This window comes from Gorilla gorilla, chromosome 23, assembly GCF_029281585.2.
Source record: "Gorilla gorilla gorilla isolate KB3781 chromosome 23, NHGRI_mGorGor1-v2.1_pri, whole genome shotgun sequence".
Lineage (NCBI taxonomy): Eukaryota > Metazoa > Chordata > Mammalia > Primates > Hominidae > Gorilla > Gorilla gorilla.
In genome coordinates, this window is record NC_086018.1 from 40040793 (window position 1) to 40058118 (window position 17326).

The following is a 17326-nucleotide window of genomic DNA, read 5'->3' on the forward strand; positions in this document are numbered from 1 at the left end:
CAGTTTTTCCAGTGCTGTTTATTGAACAGATTATCCTTTCTCGATTGTGTGTTCTTAGCACCCTTGTCAAAGTAAGTTGTTCGTTAATATGTGAGTTTATTTCTGGGTTCTCTGTTCTGTTCCATTTTGTCTGTGTCTGTTTTTATGCCAGCACCATGCTATTTTGGTGATAGCTTTGTAAGATAGATAATTTGTAGTCAGGAAGTGTGATGTCTCCAGCTTTTTGTTCTTGTTCAAAATTGCTTTGGCTATTCAGGGTTTTTTGTAGTTCCATATGAATTTTAGGATTTTTTTTCTATTTTTGTAAAAAGTGCAATTGGGATTTTGATAGGGATTGCATTGAATCTGTAGATTGCTTTAGGTAGTATGGACACTTAGACGATATTAATTCTTCCAATCTGTGAACATGTCTTTCCACTTATTTGTGTTTTTATTCCATTTATTTGTGTCAGTTATTTTGCTGAGTCCCGTAAATTCCTAAGTAGTTTAAAATTTTTGTTGCTAAAGTAAATGAGGTTGCATTCTTAATTTCCCTTTCAGATAGTTCATCTTTGGTATATAGAGATGCTATGGAGTTTTATATGTTGATTTTGTGTCCTGAAACTTTACTGGATTCATTTATTAGTTCTACCAGTTTCGGGGGGAGGTGCGGGGAGAGAGAGAGAGAGTGAGAGAGAGTGTGTGTGTGTGTGTGTGTGTGTGTGTGTAGTCTTTTGAGTTTTCTATGTATATGATCATGGCATGCAAAAATAATCTTACTTTTTCCTTTCTGACTTGGAAGCCTCTGTTTTTCTTGCCTGATTGCCCTGGCTATGACTTCCAGTACTATGTTGATTAACAGTGATAAGAGTGAGCATCCTTTCCTTGTTCTGTATCTTATAAAAGAAAAGCTTTCAGTCTTTCACCATTGAGTGTGATGTTAGTTGTGGGCATTTCATAAGTGACCTTTATTGCATTGAGGTAAATTTCTTCCATACTTGTTTTGTTGAGTCTTTATCATGAAAGGATGTTGACTTTTGTCAAATGCTTTTTCTAGGTCTACTGATGTGATCATCTGTTTTTTGTGTTTCTTTCCTCTTATTGTGATTTACTACATTGGTTGATTTTCATATGTTAACTGACCTTGTATGCTATGGATAAATCCCACTCTATCATGTTGTATAATCATTTTAATGTGCTGTTGAATTTGGTTTGCTAGTGTTTTATTAACGATTTTTGCATTTATGTTCATCAGGGATATTGCCTGGTAATTTTCTTATGTTATCTTTAGCTTTGCAATCAGGGTGATGCTGACTTTATAAAATGAGTTTGGGAGTGCATTCTCTTTTTTAATTTTTGGAAGAGTTTAAGAAGGCCTAGTGTTCTTTGAATATTTGGTAGAATTAGCGTATGAAACCGTCTGGTCCTGGGCATTTCTTTGTTGGATTTTTTTTTTTTTTTGAGACCAAGTCTCGCTCTGTCGCCCAGGCTGGAGTGCAGTGGTGTGATCTTGGCTCACTGCAAGCTCCATCTCCCAGGTTCACGCCATTCTCCTGCCTCAGCCTCCCGAGTAGCTGGGACTACAGGTGCCTGCCATCACGCCCGGCTAATTTTTTGTATTTTTAGTAGAGACGGGGTTTCACCATGTTAGCCAGGATGGTCTCGATCTCCTGACCTCAGGTGATACAGCCACCTCGGCCTCCCAAAGTGCTGGGATTACAGGCGTGAGTCACTGCGTCCAGCTGGATTTTTTTTTCTTTTTTGAGATAGGGTCTTACTCTGTTGCCTAGGCTGCAGTGCAGTGGTGTGATCATTGCTCACTGCAGCCTCAATCTCCTGGGCTCAGGTGATCCTCCTGCCTCAGCCTCTCTTACGTAGCTGGGACTACAGGTGCACGCCACCATTCCTGGCTAATTTTTTTTTTTTTTGAGACGGAGTCTCACCCCGTTGCCCAGGGTGGAGTGCAGTGGCACCGTGTCGGCTCACTGCAATTTCCGTCTCCTGGGTTCAAGCAATTCTCTTGCCTCAACCTCCCAAGTAGCTGGGATTACAGGCGCCCACCACCATGCCTGGCTAATTCTTGTATTTTTTTTTTAGTAGAGACAGGGTTTCACCATGTTGGACAGGCTGGTGTCGAACTCCTGACCTCAGGTGGTCCACCTGCCTTGGCCTCCCAAAGGGCTGGGATTAAAGGCTTTTTTTTTTTTTTTTTTTTTTTCCGGTATCAGTGAGGTCTTCCTGTGTTGCCTAGGCTGGTCTCAAACTCTAGAGCCCAAGCAATCCTCCTGGCTCAGCGTTCCAAAGTACTGTGATCATAGGTGTGAGCCACTACGCTCAGCCTGGAATGTTTTTGATTACTGATTCAACTCCTTGTTTGTTATTGGTCTGCTCAGGCTTTGTTTCTTCTTGATTCAGTCTTGGTAGTGTGTGTGTTACTAAGGATTTTTCCATTTCTTCTAGGTTATTCCATTTATTGGCATATAGGTTGTCATAATAGTCCCTTATGATCCTTTTTATTTCTGTGTCATCCATTGTAATGTCTCCTCTCTTATTTATGATTTTATTTATTTGAATCTTCTTTTTTAATCTAGCTAAAGGCTTGTTGATTTTGTTGATCTTTTTAAAAAGCCAACTTAGTTTTTTCTATTCTCTATTTTGTTTATTTCTGCTCTAATTTTTCTTATTTCTGTCCTTCTGCTAACTTTGGGTCGAGTTTGTTCCTCTTTTTCTAGTTTCTTGATTTGTACAGTTAGGTTTTTTTTTTTTTTTCTCGAGATGAAGTCTTGTTTTGTTACCCAGAGCTGGAGTGCAGTGGCTCAACCTCAGCTCACTGCAACCTCCGCCTCCTGGGTTCAAGCGATTCTCCTGCCTCAGTCTCCAGAGTAGCTGGGACTACAGGCAGGCGCCACCATACCCGGCTAATTTTTTGTATTTTTAGTAGACATGGGGTTTCACTATGTTGGACAGGCTTGTTTCGGACTCTTGACTTCAAGTGATCCACCCGCCTTGGCCTCCCACCATGCCTTGGCCAATGTTAGGTTCTTTAATTAAGATCTATCTTCTCTCTTTTTTTTTTTTTGAGACAGAGTCTTGCTCTGTTGCCTAGGCTGGAGTGCAATGGTGCGATCTCAGCTCACTGCAACCTCCGCCTCCTGGGTTCAAGTAATTCTCCTGTCTCAGCCTCCCGAGTAGCTGGGATTATAGTTGCCTGCCACCACGCCTGGCTAATTTTTTTGTATTTTAGTAGAGACGAGGTTTCACCATGTTCACCAGGCTAGTCTTGAACTCCTGACCTCAAGTGATCTGCCTGCCTCGGCCTCCCAAAGTGCTGGGATAACAGGTTTGTGAGCCACCTCGCCTGACTGAGATCTTTCTTCTTTTTAAACATAGGTGTTTAATGCTATACATTTCCCTTATGGAACTGCTTTTGCTGATTCCTGTAAATTTTAGAAAGTTAGAATTTTATTTTTGTCTCAAGATATTTTAAAATTCTCTCTGGATTTCCTCTTTTATCCCATTGTTCAAGAGTGTATTGTTTTTATGAATTTGTGAATTTTTCTATTTTCTTTATGTTACCGATTTCTAGTTCATTCCACTGTGGCCTAAGAAGATACCAGGTATTATTTCAATCTTCTTAAATTTGTTAAAACTTGTTTTGTGACTTAACATGTGACCTATCCTGGAATATGTTCCATGTATACTTGAGATGAAATTGTATTCTGCTGCTGTTGGCTAAAAAGTTCTGTATGTTAGGTCCATTTGGTGTATAGTGTTATTCAAATCAGTTGTTTTTTTATTGGTTGTCTGCCTGAATGTGCTATCCATTATTAAAAGTGGAGTATTGAATTCTCCTACTGTTAAATTGTTTTTAACCTCTTTCTTCATATCTGTCCATATTTGATTTATATATTTAAGTGCTCTGATGTTCAGTACATACATGTTTATAATTGTTATAGCTTCCTGTTGAATTGAAACTTTTATCATTATATGACTTTCTTTGTCCCTAGTAACAGTTTTGGACTTAAAAGTCTGTTTTGGCTGGGTATGGTGGCACACGCCTGTAATCCCAGCACTTTGGGAGGGGAGGCTGAGGCAGGCAGATCATGAGGTCAAGAGAGCGAGACCATCCTGGCCAACATGGTGAAACCCCGTCTCTACTAAAAATATATAAATTAGCTGGGCGTGGCGGCACACACCTGTAGTCCCAGCTACTCGGGGGGCTGAGGCAGGAGAATCACTTGAACCCAGGAGGCGGAGGTTACAGTGAGCCGAGATCATGCCACTGCACTCCAGCGTGGCAACAGGGCGAGGTTCTGTCTTTAAAAAAAAAAAAAAAAAAAAAAAAAAAGTCTGTTTTGTCTGATAAAAGTATAGCCACTTTTGCTCTCTTTTGGTTACCATTTGCATGGAGTATCTTTTTCTATCCCTTCACCTTTAGTCTGAGTGTCCTTATAGCTAAAGTAAGCCTTTTGTAGACAGTATATTACTGGATTTTTTTTTAAAATCCATTAAGCTACCCTATGCCTTTTGATTGGGGGGGGTTTAATCCATTTACATTTAAAGTATTTATTGGTAGGTGAGGACTTAATATTGCCATTCTGTTAATTGTTTTCAATCTGTTTTGCAGCTCTTTTGTTTTCTTCTTTTCTTCTTTTGTTATTTGATGATTTTTTGGTTTGCTTTCATTCTTCTTTGTCTATATCTTTCGTGTATATACTACAGGGTTTTTCTTTGTGGTTCCTGTGAGGCTTGTATATATATTTTATTTCATTTCATTTATTTATTTTATTTTATTTAATGGAGTCTCACTCTGTCACCTAGGCTGGAGTGCAGTGGCATGATTTCGGCTCACTGCAACCTCCACCTCCCGGGTTCAAGTGATTTTCGTGCCTCGGCCTCCTGAGAAGCTGGGACTACAGGTGCGTGCTACCACGCCTGGCTAATTTTTGAATTTTTAGTAGAGATGAGATTTTGCCATGTTGGCCATGCTGGTCTCGAACTCCTGATCTCAAGTGATCCACCTGCCTTGGCCTTTCAAAATGCTGGGATTACAATCATGAGCCACCATACCTGGCTACATTTTCTTTCAGTTACAACCATCTATTTAATGATAACTTAAATTCAATTGCATACAATAACTTTACACTCATACTCCCCTCCACTATGTACTCTTCAAGTCAGAGTTTACTTCTTTTTATATTGTGACTCTATTACCAAATTTTTTTGGTTATAGTTATTCTTGATATTTTTGTTTTTCAACTTTTGTAGTGTTATGGGTAAATTGGGCACCACCATTACAGTGTTATATTATTTTGCATTTGACTATATTTACCTTTGCCTGTGAGATTTATGCTTTCACATTGCTGATTAGCATGTTTTAAATTCCATTTGAAGAAATCCCTTAAGCATTTCTTGTAAGACAGGTCTAATGGTGACAAACTCAGTTTTTGTTTATGTGGGAAAGACTATCTCTCTTTCAGTTTTAAAGGATAGCTTTGCAGGGTATAGTATTCTTGGTTGCCATTTTATGTCAATATTTGGAACATATTATCCCATTCTTTCCTGGCCTACAAAATTTTTGTGGAGAAATCTGCTGATAGTCTCATAGGGATTCCCTTGAATGACAAGTTGCTTTTTTCTTGCATCTTTCAAAATTTTTTGACTTTGACAGTTTCATTGTGATGTGTCTTGTTGTAGACTTGTGTTCAACCTATTTGGGATCCTATGGGCTTCTTCAGTCTGGATGTCTATTTCTTTCCAAAGATTTGGGAACCTTTTTAGTTATTTCTTCAAATACACTTTCTACTTCCTTCTCTCTCTCTTTTTCATCTCATAACTCCATAATGTGTATATTAGTTCACTTGATAGTGTCTCATAAATCCTATAAGCTTTCTTCATACATTTTAGTTCTTTTTTTCTCTTTTCTCCTCCAATTAGATAATTTCAAATAACCTGTTTTTGAGTCTGCAGATTCTTTCTTCTACTTGAGTCATCTTCTGAAGTTCTGTATTGCATTTTGTAGTTCAGACATTATATTCTTCAGCTCCAGAATGTTTCTTTTTAATTTTTCTCTATCTTTGCTGAACTTCTCATTTCATTCTTGTATTCTTTTCCTGATTTCATTAAATGGTTTATCTGTGTTCTCTTGTAGTTTGTGGAATTTCTCTAAAACAATTATTGTGAATTTTTTATCAGGCAGTTCATGGATATCCATCTCTTTGGATTATTTACTAGAAGTTTATTTTCTTCCTTTGGTGTTGTCATGTTTCCCTGATTCCTTGTGATCCTTCTAGCCTTGCATAGGTGTTTGCACATTTAGAGAAGTAATCATTGGCTGGGTATGGTGGCCCATGCCTGCAACTCCAGCACTTTGGGAGGCCAAGGTGGGCAGATCACTTGAGCCCAGCAGTTCGAGATGACCAGCTTGGGCAACACGGTGAAACCCTGTCTCTACCAAAGAAGATACAAAAATTAGCCAGGCGTGGTGGTATACACCAGTAGTCCCAGCTACTCAGGAGGCTAAGGTAGGAGGATCTCTTGAGCCCAGGAGGCAGAGGTTGCAGTGAGCCAAGAAAAAAAAAAAAAAAAGACAGAGGAAGTCTCTGTCTCAAAAACAAAAAAAACCCTCTCCCTCTCCCCTCCCCTCCCCCTCCCCTCCCCCTCCCCTCCCCCTCCCCCCTCCCTCCACGGTCTCCCTCTGATGCCGAGCCGAAGCTGGACGATACTGCTGCCATCTCAGCTCACTGCAACCTCCCTGCCTGATTCTCCTGCCTCAGCCTGCCGAGTGCCTGCGATTGCAGGCACGCGCCGCCACGCCTGACTGGTTTTCGTATTTTTTTGGTGGAGACGGGGTTTCGCTGTGTTGGCCGGGCTGGTCTCCAGCTCCTAACCGCGAGTGATCTGCCAGCCTTGGCCTCCCGAGGTGCCGGAATTGCAGACGGAGTCTCGTTCACTCAGTGCTCAATGGTGCCCAGGCTGGAGTGCAGTGGCGTGATCTCGGCTTGCTACAACCTCCACCTCCCAGCCGCCTGCCTTGGCCTCCCAAAGTGCCGAGATTGCAGCCTCTGCCCGGCTGCCACCCCGTCTGGGAAGTGAGGAGCGTCTCTGCCTGGCCGCCCATCGTCTGGGATGCGAGGAGCCCCTCTGCCTGGCTGCCCAGTCTGGAAAGTGAGGAGCGTCTCTGCCCGGCCGCCATACCATCTAGGAAGTGAGGGGTGCCTCTTCCCGGCCGCCATCACATCTGGGAAGTGAGGAGCATCTCTGCCTGGCCGCCCATCGTCTGAGATGTGGGGAGCACCTCTGCCCTGCCGCCCCGTCCGGGATGTGAGGAGCGTCTCTGCCCGGCCGCCCCGTCTGAGAAGTGAGGAGACCCTCTGCCTGGCAACCGCCCCATCTGAGAAGTGAGGAGCCCCTCCACCCGGCAGCCGCCCCGTCTGAGAAGTGAGGAGCCCCTCCGCCCAGCAGCCACCCCGTCTGCGAAGTGAGGAGCGTCTCCGCCTGGCAGCGACCTCGTCCGGGAGGGAGGTAGGGGGGTCAGCCCCCCGCCCGGCCAGCCGCCCCGTCGGGGAAGTGAGGGGCGCCTCTGCCCGGCCGCCCCTACTGGGAAGTGAGGAGCCCCTCTGCCCGGCCAGCCGCCCCGTCCGGGAGGGAGGTGGGGGGGTCAGCCCCCCGCCTGGCCAGCCGCCCCGTCGGGGAAGTGAGGGGCGCCTCTGCCCGGCCACCCCTACTGGGAAGTGAGGAGCCCTTCTGCCCGGCCACCACCCCGTCTGGGAGGTGTACCCAATAGCTCATTGAGAACGGGCCATGATGACAATGGTGGTTTTGTGGAATAGAAAGGGGGGAAAGGTGGGGAAAAGATTGAGAAATCGGATGGTTGCCGTGTCTGTGTAGAAAGAGGTAGACATGGGAGACTTTTCATTTTGTTCTGTACTAAGAAAAATTCTTCTGCCTTGGGAAAAAAAAAAAAAAAGAGAAGAAGCAATCCATCTTTTCTAGGTTTTATAGAGTAGCTTTGGTAAGGAAAGACTTTCACTCCTCAGGAGTGGGTGGGCAGCATGCTGCAGTGTGCCATGGCATTGGTTCTAGTGGTCCTCCACAAAGTGTGGGGGCATGTGGCAGCTCCAGGTTCATGGAGCAGTATAGTGTTTTATTGGCTCAGGGAGCTGGGTCTGTGATGTCAGCAACTGTGTGGTCCTTGGAGACAAGAGGTGTGGGGGCCTACAGTGGCTGCAAGGGCTGTTGAAGTTCTCAGCAATGCTTCCAGGTGCAGCAGCAAGGGACTGGAACAAGTTGTTGGTGTGGGGCTAGGGCTGGTGGTGTGTATATGCTCAGTTGTGGGAGCCAGCTGCTGGCACATGTGTGATGGCAATGGCCAGATTTGGGCATATATTGTGGTGAAGGCCAGGACCAACAGTAGGGCCTGGAGTCGACTCTAGGCACACACACAGTGGCAGTTATGTGTGTGTGTAGCTGTGGGGTTGGTAGTGTGCATCCTTGTGAATTTAAGGGCCAGTTGTAGGCATGTGCATGGAGGGAAGGGCCTGCAACCATTCTGGATCAGCTGCATGCATGTGCACAACTGAGGAGAAGCAAATTGCTTTTAAAGTCCAAATGTTCTTTCAACAATCTTTGACACTCTAGCCAAAACTACTGGAGCTAGATTTTTTTTTTTTTTTTGAGATGGAGTCTTGCTCTGTTGCCCAGGCTAGAGTGCAGTGGCACGATCTAAGCTCACTGCAACCTCCACCTCCCAGATTCAAGCGATTCTCCTGCCTCAGTCTCCCGAATAGCTGGGATTATAGGGAACTGCCATCATACCCGGCTAATTTTTTGAATTTTTGTATAGACAGGGTTTCATCATATTGGCCAGGCTGGTCTTGAACTAGTGGCCTCAAGTGATCCACCTACCTTGGCCTCCCAAAGTTCTGGGATTACAGGCGTGAGCCACCTCGCCCGCCCTGCAGCTAGAGTTTTAAGTTGTTAACCAAAGAAAAGATTTCCTTCTCTGTTGCCTCAGAGAGGCAATAGTTGTCTTTTTGGTTTGGAGAAGAGTTACCCAAATGTGCCTTGCTCTCCTGTTTCACCAAGTCTGTGCCTAGAATGCTTTCTATCCATCCCTGTCCCTATGCCACCAGGCATGTGCCACTATGTCCGGCTAATTTTTTTTTTAATTTTTTTTATCTCTACAGACAAGGTCTCATTATGTTGACTAGGATGGTCTTGAACTCCTGGCCTGAAGCGATCCTCCTACTTCAGCCACCCAAAATGCTGAGATTATAAGCGTGTGCCACCGCGACCAGCTGGCCTTACCTTTCAATACAGCCCCACTGGGGATTCAGTTTCAACATGAGTTTCAGAGGGGACAAACATTCAAGCCATAGCAGGAATTAATAGAGAAAATCAACAAAACCAAATTTCGTTCTTTGAAAAGATCGATAAAAATTTTGGTTTTGGCTAGGTACAGTGGCTCATGCCTGTAATCCCAGCATTTTGGGAAGCCAAGGCAGGAGGATTGCTAAAGCCCAGGAGTTCGAGACTAGCCTGGGCAACGAGGGGAGACCCTGTCTCTACAAATAATAAAAAACTTTCACTGGACATGGTGGTGTGTGCCTGTAGTCCCAGCTACTGGGGAGGCTGAGGCAGGAAGATTGCTTGAACCCAGGAAGTCAAGGCTGCAGTGGGCCATGTTCATGCCACTGCATTCCAGCATGGGTGACAGAGACTGTGTTTCAAAAAATAAATTTTTAAAAATTTATTTTGTAGAGATGGATGTCACTCTGTCACCCAGGCTGGAGTGCAGTGGCTTAGTCATAGCTCACTGTAACTAGGAACTCCTGGGCTCAAGTTGATCCTCCTGCCTCAGCCTCCTGAATAGCTGGGACTACAGGCACATGCCACACCTGGCTAATTTTTTTTTCTTTATTTATTTTTTATTTTTTTAAGAGAGATGAGCATCTCACTATGTTGCCCGGTCTGGTCTTGAACTCCTCCTGGCCTTAATCAATTCTCTTGTCTCAGTCTCCCAAAGCACTGGGATTAGAAGCATGAGCCACTATGCCCAGCCTAAAATCAATAAAATTTTAAAACCTCGGCCGGGCGCAGTGGCTCACGCCTGTAATCCCAGCACTTTGGGAGTCCGAGGCGGGCGGATCACGAGGTCAGGAGATCGAGACCATCCTGGCCAACATGGTGAAACCCCGTCTCTACTAAAAAAAAAAATACAAAAAATTAGCCGGGCATGGTGGTGGGCGCCTGTAGTCCCAGCTACTCTGGAGGCTGAGGCAGGAGAATGGCGTGAACCCAGGAGGCGGAGCTTGCAGTGAGCCCAGATCATGCCACTGCACTCCAGCCTGGGCGACAGAGCGAGACTGTCTCAAAAACAAAACAAACAAACAAATAAAAAACAAAACTCTCGCCAGGCTAACTAAGGAAAAAGGACAAATTTCTGTGAAGTGAAATTTCATAGAAATGAAAGAGAAAAATCACTGTTGATCCCATGGGCATTACAAGGATTATAAGGAATATTGTGAACAACTCTCTGCCCACAAATTCGACAACCTAGATGAAATGGACTAATTCCTTGAAAGATAAACTCACACAAGAAGAAACAGACAATCTCAATAGCCCTATATGTATTTTAAAAATTGAGTCAATAATTAATAACCTTCCAAAAAATAAAGCACCAGGCTCAGGTGAGTTCACTGGTAAATTCAATATGTTCCAGAAAATAGGAGGAGAGACTTGCATGGTTCATTAAGGTTCAAATTATAACTGATTTACATTTTCAACCATATTTACTTTTAAAATGCTTGACTTTCCCATTTTAAAATCTAAACTAGACATCTTAATTGGTGAAAATTGTTTAAGCTACTTATTCTTGATAGACACATCCTGTCAAGTGAAGTAGTTTTATAGGTATGGGTTTTTTCTCCCCCTCCACCAGGGTGGGTGGAATAAGTTGATTTGGCCAATGTGTAATATTTAAACTGTTTTGTAAAATAAGTGTCTGGCCATTTGGTATGATTTCTGTGTGTGAAAGGTCCCAGAATCAAAATGGTACATACATAATCAGCAACCATTTAACCTTCTTTGTTCTAAAACAAACAAAAACCAAAGGGCACTGGTTGGTAGGGTGAGGCGGGGAAGTATTTTAATTTTTGGCATTTGGGAAGCAGACAGCTTTACTTTATAAGGTTGGAACAGCAGCACTATCCATGAAATATAAACCAAAAATCTTTACTGTTTCTAAATTTCCTAGATTGCTATTATTTGGTCCTAAGTTGAGTATTCCACAGAAAGTGATAATTATCTTTTCTCTCTTCCTCCATTAGAAAATTAGGTTAATAATGGATTCCTATAATGGGAGCATCACCACTTACTAAAACACACATAGAATGATGAATAAAAAAATTTTTCTAGGATTGTCTTTTATTCTGCCACATTTATTGATAAACAGTGAAGAAATTTTTAAAAAAGTTTTAAGAATTGTTTGTCACATCATTTTTAGAAATGTTCTACCTGTATATGGTAATGTCCCATTTTAAAAATATTGGACATCTTCAATCTTAAACATTTCTATTTAGCTGATTGGTTCTCACATATACTTCTAAAAGAGAAATTTTATGTTATAAGAGTTACTTTTTTGGATTAGATTTATTAATCTCAGTGACGTACTCTTCTGACATTTTAGGAAGGAGGTAATTGTTTTTAATGATGGATAAACTTGCTGGTGTTTTGGATCTTACGATGCTGAGCATGTTCTGCACTGGTGCTAATGTCTAATATAATTTTATATTTACAAACATACGTGCTACCCAGAGATTAATTTAGTCCATAGGAACTATTGACCCCTCTTGAGATGACAACATATACACTCCTAAATCAGTGTGTTTAGAGTTTTCAGGTATCTAACTCATTTCCAAACATGCAGCATGTTTATAAACCTCTTGATTTACAGCAACATACTATAGAAAACACCTGCTATTCAAAACACAACTTCTCAGTGTCATCCATTGCTGTCGTGAGAGACAACATAGCAATATCTGGTATGTTGCAAGCTTTCAAGATAGCCTGAACTTAAAAAGTTGGTCCATTAGTTGTATCTGATGGATATATAAATTTGCCTCCTAGTTCACTTTGTGTCAAGAGCTAAAACTGTGAACCTAACTTTCTCTTACTGGTGGGTAGTAACTGAAAATAAAGATTTATTTTCAAGCTCAAAAAAAAAAAAAAGAAAATCAGAGCAGAGAGAAACACTCGCTGACTCATTCTCTGAGACCAAAACTACGTAAATACCGGAACCATGGCCAGATGTGGTGGCTCATGCCTTGAGACCAGCCTGGCCAACATGGTGAAACCCTATCTCTACTAAAAGTACTAAAATTAGCCTGGTGTTGTGTCGGGCGCCTGTAATCCCAGCTACTCGGGAGGCTGAGGCAGGAGAATCGCTTGAACCTGGGAGGCAGAGGTTGCAGTGAGCTGAGATCACGCCACTGCACGGAGCGAGTCTCATCTCAAAAACAACAACAAAAAACCCCCCGCCTCCCAAAAAAAAAAAACCAAATTTTTTTTTTTTTTTTTTTTTTGAGACAGAGTCTCACTCTGTTCCCAGGCTGGAGTGCAGTGGCGCTCTCTCAGCTTACTGCAAGCTCCGCCTCCCGGGTTCACGCCATTCTCCTGCCTCAGCCTCCCCAGCAGCTGGGACTACAGGTGCACGCCACCACACCTGGCTAACTTTTTATATTTTTAGAAGAGACGGGGTTTCACCGTGTTAACCAGGATGGTCTTGATCTCCTGACCTTGTGGTCCGCCCGTCTCGGCCTCCCAAAGTGCTGGGATTATAGGCGTAAGCCACCGCACCCAGCCTAAAACCAGTCAATATATTTTAAGAAAGAAAATCTGCAGACCAGTATCTCTCATAAACAGATGCAAAAATCCTCAAAACAAAATTAATAAACGGAATCCAAGAATATATTAAAAATACACCATGACCAAGTAGAATTTATCCAGGTGTGCAGAACAGTTTCAACATTTGAAATTAATATAATCCATCACATCAACAATCTAAAGAAGAAAAATAGGCTGGGTGTGGTGGCTCACACCTGTAATCCCAGCACTTTGGGAGGCCGAGGTGGGCGGATCACAAGGTCAAGAGATCAAGACCATCCTGGCCAACATGGTGAAACCCCGTGTCTATTAAAAGTACAAAAATTAGCCGGGCGTGGTGGTGCACACCTGTAATCCCAGCTACTCGGGAGGCTGAGGCAGGAGAATGACTTGAACCCGGGAGGCAGAGGTTGCAGTGAGCCGGGATTGCGCCACTGCACTCCAGCCTGGCAATAGAGCGAGACTCCATCTCAAAAAAAAAAAAGAAGAAAAATACATCAATAGATACAGAAAAAGCACTTAAAAAATCTAGCTTCTCTTCATGATAAAAAGCCTCAGCAGGCCAGGCACGGTGGCTCACGCCTGTAATCCCAGCACTCTGGGAGGCTGAGGCAGGTGGATCATGAGGTCAGGAGATCGAGACCATCCTGGCTAACACAGTGAAACCTTGTCTCTACTAAAAATATAAAAAATTAGCCGGGTGTGGTGGCGGGTGCCTGTGGTCCCAGCTACTCTGGAGGCTGAGGCAGGAGAATGGTGTGAACCCAGGAGGCAGAGCTTGCAGTGAGCCAGGATCGCGCCACTGTACTCCAGCCTGGGCGACAGAGCGAGACTCGGTCTCAAAAAAAAAAAAAAAAGAAAGAAACCCTCAGCAAACTAGGAATAGAGGGGAATATCCTCAGCTTGATAAAAAACATCTGTCCAAAAACTAAAATCCCTACAGGTGACATAAAACTATGTGGTGGCAAATGAGATGCTTTCTTGCTAAGATCAGGAACAAGGCAGTGTCCCCTCTCACTATTCCTATTCTATTGAACCTCCTGTTGGAAGTTCTGGCTAATCCAGTAAGATAAGGAAAGGAAATAAAAGGCATATATATTCAGAATGAAGGAAAAACCTACTTTGTTCACAAATGACCAACACAATACTGAAAAGAACAAAGTCAAAGGACTGATCCTTTAAGACTTGCTGTAAAGTTATAGTAATCAAGACAATGTGGTATTAGCAAAGCAGTAGACAAGTAGATTAGTGGAACAGAAGAGTCCAGAATGTACCGCACAAATATAGTCAACATTTTTTTACAAAGTGACCTAGGTAATTCAATGGAGAAAGGATAGTCTTCCCAAGTGGTGCTAGTGCAATTGGACATTCATATCCCAAAAGAAAAAAAAATCTAGACACAGACTTTACACTTTTCATAAAAATTAACTCAATATAGACCTAATTGTAAAACACTAAGCTATAAAAATTCTAGAAGATAACATAGGAGGCCGGGCACGGTGGCTCATTCCTGTAATCCTAGCACTTTGGGAGGCCAAGGTGGGAGGATCACGAGGTCAGGAGATCGAGACCATCCTGGCTAACACAGTGAAACACCGTCTCTACTAAAAATACAAAAAATTAGCTGGGCATGGTGGTGGGCACCTGTAGTCCTAGCTACTTAGCAGGCTGAGGCAGGAGAATGGCATGAACCCAGGTGGCGGAGCTTGCAGTGAGCGGAGATCATGCCACTGCACTCCAGCCTGGGTGACAGAGTGAGACTCCGTCTCAAAAAAAAAAAAAAAAAAAAAATAGAACATTTTGGCTTTTCCAGTGAGTCTTTAGAAACAACATCAAAAGCATGAAAAAAGAAAAAATAAAAAATTGATAGGTTGAATACAAATACAAAATTTAGCCAGGCATGGTGGCACATGCCTATAATCCCAGCTACTGGGGAGGCTGAGGCAGGAGAATTGCTTGAACCTGAGAGGCAGAGGTTGCAGTGAGCCAAGATTGTGCCATAGCACTCCGGCCTGGGCAAAGAAGCGAGACTCCGTCTCAAAAAAAAAAAAAAAAGTGGCACATTTTGGTGTAGCACATTCTGCCATCTTTTATATCTAAAATTTACAGGTGGCTCATGCCTGTAATCTTTGGGAGGCCGAAGTGGGAAGATTGCTTGAGGCCAGTTTAAGACCAGTCTGGGCAACATAGTGAGACCCTGTCTCTACAAAAAACTACAAAAATTAGCTGGGCATTCCTATAGTCCTAGCTACTCGGGAGGCTTAGGTGGGAGGATTGCTTGAGGCTGCAGTGAACAATGATTGTGCCACTGTCTTCTAGCCTAGGTGACAGAGGGAGACCCTGTCTCTAAAAACAAACGAAAAATCCAACTCTTACAACTCAATAATTAAAAAAACAAAAAACAAAAAAAACAACCTGGGCCAGGCATGGTGGCTCATGCTTGTAATCCCAGCAATTTGGGAAGCCAAGGCAGGCGGATCACCTGAGGTTAGGAATTTGAGACCAGCCTAGCCAACATGACAAAACCCTGTCTCTACTAAAAATATATAAAAATTAGCTGGGTGTTGTGGCGCCTGCCTGTAATCCCAGCTACTCAGGAGGTTGAGGCAGGAGGATCTCTTGAACCCAGGAGGTGGAGGTTGCAGTGAGCCGAGATCATGCCACTGCACTCCAGTCTGGGCAACAGAGTGAGACTCCATTCCCCTGCCCCCTCCCAAAAAAAAAAAACCTAATTAAAAAATGGATAAAAGACCCAAACAGACACCTCACCAAAGAAGATAAACAGATGGCAAACACACATATTAGAAGATGCTGAACATCATATATCATTAAGGAATTGCAAATTAAAACAGATACTATTATACACCTATTAGAATGGCTAAAATCCAAAATGCTGACAACAACAAATTCTGGTGAGGATGTGGAGCAACAGGAACGCTCATTGCTTCCTGGGAGTACAAAATGGTACACTTTAGTAAGAAACTGCCAAACTGTCTTCCAAACTAAATATACTCTTACCATATGTCCCAGCAATTGTGCTCCTTGGTATTTATCCAAATGAGTTGAAAATCTATGTCCACAAAAATCTGCACTCAAATATTTATAGCAGCTTTATTCATAATTGCTGAAACCTGGAAGCAACAAAGATGTCCTTGAATAGTTGAATGGATAAACAGTGGTATATCTATACAATGGGATATTATTCATTTAAGTACATTGCTTAAAAAGTAATGTACTATCAAACCATGAAAAGATATGGAGGAACCCTAAATTCATATTGCTAAGTGAAAGAAGCCAATCTGAAAGGCTATTTACTGTATGATTCAAACTCTGTGACATTCTGGAAAAGGCAAAACTATGGAGACAGTGAAAAGATCAGTGATGGCCAGGAGTGGGGGAGAGGGAAGGGAGGGATGAACCAGGTGGAACAAGGATTTTTAGGGCAGTGAAACTATTCTGTATGATGCTGTAACAGTGGGTGTGCCTCATGACACATTAGTGAAAACCCAGTAAGTGTACAGCATAAAGAGTGAACCCTAATGTAAACCCTAATGTAAATTATGAACGTTTGCTAATAATGTTTCAGTACTATCAATTATAACAAATCTGCCACATTAATGCAGGATGTTAACAATAGGGGAAACAGTGAGTGAAGAGAGGGTATATGGGAACTCTGAATTTTCTGCTTAATTGTTCAGGAAACCTAAACCTGGTCTTTAAAAGGCTGGGGTCAGGGGAGGGATGGGAAGCCCATTTAGAGGGAGAGACTGATTTCCCACAGCTTTTTAAATGTCTGAGGGCTCCCAAGCTAGGTGGCAAAAACCACCATGTAGAAAAGCCTGGGCCTGAGTAACTACTTATTCAGGTGCCATTCTCAATGCTTTACATAAATTAGCTCACTTAATTCCTGAGCGATAATCCCATGAGGTAGGAACTGTTATCCCCACTATAAAGGAAGTAGAATATTATAATACATTATCCCCATTATAGAGGAAGTAGAAGCACAGAGAGATTAAGTAGGGTGCTCAAGATTGCACAGCTGTAAGTGGAGCAAGGATTTAAATCTAGGTATTAGGATATACAACTAAATTACCATCTTATTCTCATTCTATAAACCGGTCAGTCTTTTTAGTAAGGAAAATCATCTCAATTTATTATTTTACACACCCCAAGTCAGTGCAGATGGCTTTGTTCCAACCTGGAGAGGTAAAGGGTCTTTGTAGAGGTAAAGGTCTGTCTTTGTAGGCCTTCACATACAGCCTCTCCAGGGACTGTCTTGAGGAATAGTTTCTGAGAACTTCTTGAAGCTCTTTAAACAGGAACCAGCTTGTATTTTTTTTTTTCCTCTCTCTTTTTTTTGAGATGGAGTCTGGCTCTGTCACCCAGGCTGGAGTGCAGTGGTGTGATCCTGGCTCACCGCAACCTCCACCTGGTTCCAGCGATTCTTGTGCCCCAGCCTCTC

General features: G+C 42.9%; 1 protein-coding gene across 1 annotated transcript in view; it reads left to right on the plus strand.

The window, feature by feature from the left end:
• WBP2NL (WBP2 N-terminal like) overlaps positions 1 to 17326 on the plus strand; it is a 56432-nt gene that overhangs the window by 38388 nt on the left and 718 nt on the right. The window lies entirely within an intron of this gene.